The following is a 2500-nucleotide window of genomic DNA, read 5'->3' as shown; positions in this document are numbered from 1 at the left end:
TGCACGTTGTATTTCTTTGTTAAGGTTCACATACGCAAGTGGGCTATATTCCCTATTATTATTAAAAATCTTCTAAATAGCTCATTCCAATTAAGTGGGAATGCATATGGGAACCAAGAGTTACAGATATAGATAGCTAAGGACCTTAAAAGATATACAATAAAATGGAATGAGGAGCCAAAGATAGGCAGTGTTTGAACATTGATATGTAATAAAAATAATTTTACAAGTTTGACATTCTGAAAGGATGAATTTGAATATGTAACAAGTTTAGTTTAGATATAGAGAAGGAGATGAGTAGGTTTATAGGTAATTATCCAGAATAGGATTGCATGGAGATTGAAAAATACTGATATGATGGACAAAAAGAACACATAAAGCAACACCATCAGATATAAATGATAATCTGTGCAAAGGAAAGAAGGATCTATGGATATATGCTTCGAGTGATGCTATGGCCTCCATGCATTGCATTTCACCATGTGAATTCTGGCAAGATTAAGTTTATATAGACCTTCCCCATGATTTAGCATCAAACAAGGACTGGTCCAATATATATATTATATGTATTCAAGTTGGAGATTTGCTGGACTTATGTGGAGTGCAAATCATGTGATGCAGATTTGTTCTGGATAATAACCTGTTTATAAATTCAGATGGGTGTTATGCATTAGTTGATATTACATATATTGGGAGAATGAAGTGAAATTGTGGAGTTAACATTTATGGCACAGGAGGATTTTTTCTGTCTTTCTTTTTTTTTCTGAATAGATGTGAATGTTTGCTTCACTTTTGATTATACTACACTTGAAGTTTTTCATTCTTGCTGTGCAATTTGCTATTGCTTTTTATCATACCAAATCACTTTCATTTATGGAAAGATATTAATGAAATTTAATATTGACTATGATGTCATTATGATGGTTATAGCACAATATATACTGTAATTTAAATGATCCAGTAATGTTGTCATAGTCCCTTTATTGAAAGTAGAATTTGAAAGTGATTTATCTTATTGTAAAATGCATTTCTTTGCATGTGAAGATGAAAAATTCATTCTATTAATAGCATGTTATTTGTATATTTCAGCACATGAAAACATTTCATTGAAATATTGTCCAGTTACGATGAATGGCAAATTTTTGTTATTACATATTCTTCATAGATATATGTTGTGGATCAGCACATTCTCAGTGTTTCAGGTAAAGTAACTTAGTAAGCCTGTTGCATATTTGATAGGTTTCATGCAGCAGAATCTAGTATATTGTTTCAAGGAGAGTTTCAATTTATTTTTTTGAATATTGATATTTATATGAGCTTAAATGAAATTGTTTTCCGTGGATTATCGAGAAAAGTGTTGTGGGAGGAATTGAATGTGATGTTTTATTATTTGTTATAGAGAATGGAATGGATTATTTGTTGTTTGAATTGATTCTATGGACTTTGAAACAAGTGTATGTTCTTCAATTATGCATGACTTACTCTTTTCTGTATATTCTCATTTACATGCTTTTGCACTGTGGGAGTACATAAACTGGTATGTAGCTCTTTCTAGATCTTAGCAATTTATTCGGAATTGTTTTTTATTTATTTTAGTGAGATTAGTCTAGTTGTGCTTTGCGTTGTTAGTAGTAGATGCTACTTATTATATCTGGCCCAAGTGTGAATGTTCGTAATCTGGGTGCTATCAGAGAGATATCGAACTGCTATAAGAGAATTCTAGTGTAAAAGTATGTGTCCATTGGAGTTATTTGGGGAAACCTGTATAGTTTTGAAGGCTTCCTCTATGAAGACTGCTAAATGTTATTGAGATGATGTATTGTAATACTTCTGTTTAATTAATGTGATAACAGTATTTTTATTTGTTGTATAATTTTCTTGGAAGTATAAAACCATTAACTGATGAAACAAAACATATTTAATAGTCCTATTATCTTTAAGTGAATTATGCATTAAGAAAAAAAGATGTATTTGTATGATAATTTTAATTTTTAGATTGCTGCCCATGAATGTTAAAACCATCCAAATCATGTTGTGACATCTGGAAATTTAGATATTTTGATTTTTTTTTATTGCAGTATGGATCCCAAAACAGAATGTGAAGTAAATTCACTTCCTTACATATTTTTAAATGTTTGCTTTTCAGTATTACCATAATGTAATAACATTTCCACTGCATGGATAGTTTTTATTGCTCCCTGTTTTGTTTCTGATTGGTTTTCAAAAGGCATCAGCATTATTGTTTTTTGTTTTGATTAGAATTTTATCATATAGAATAGTATACCTGAGAACATCTTAACAAAGGAATAATTCATCACAAAAACAGATGAATGGAATTTACTAATGACCCTAATTAGAAATACTATCTTTGATTTATTGTATTCATATATACAACTGATATGAACGTTCAGTCTGTAGTGTTGAAAAGAAGTAAAAGTCTTTGAGAAACTATTTTATAACTTTATGGTTATATGTATTTCTTAGGGTACAAAAAGGTCTC

General features: G+C 29.9%; 1 protein-coding gene across 2 annotated transcripts in view; it reads left to right on the top strand.

The window, feature by feature from the left end:
• LOC122254334 (uncharacterized) overlaps positions 1-2500 on the top strand; it is a 20369-nt gene that overhangs the window by 1017 nt on the left and 16852 nt on the right. The window contains exon 1 of one of the 2 annotated variants that reach the window (XM_086538306.1): positions 1113-1202. The exons of the other annotated variant lie outside the window; for it this stretch is intronic. The gene's annotated coding sequence lies outside the window, so the exon portion shown is untranslated. Of the gene's footprint in view, positions 1-1112; positions 1203-2500 lie in introns of those variants that run through there. 2 annotated transcript variants of the gene reach the window in all.

This window comes from Penaeus japonicus, unplaced genomic scaffold, assembly GCF_977035675.1.
Source record: "Penaeus japonicus unplaced genomic scaffold, GWHDUDI00000001_assembly GWHDUDI00000007, whole genome shotgun sequence".
NCBI classification, from domain to species: Eukaryota; Metazoa; Arthropoda; class Malacostraca; order Decapoda; family Penaeidae; genus Penaeus; species Penaeus japonicus.
The sequence above is the reverse complement of the archived record's forward strand: the minus strand, read 5'-3'. Positions and strand labels throughout refer to the sequence as shown.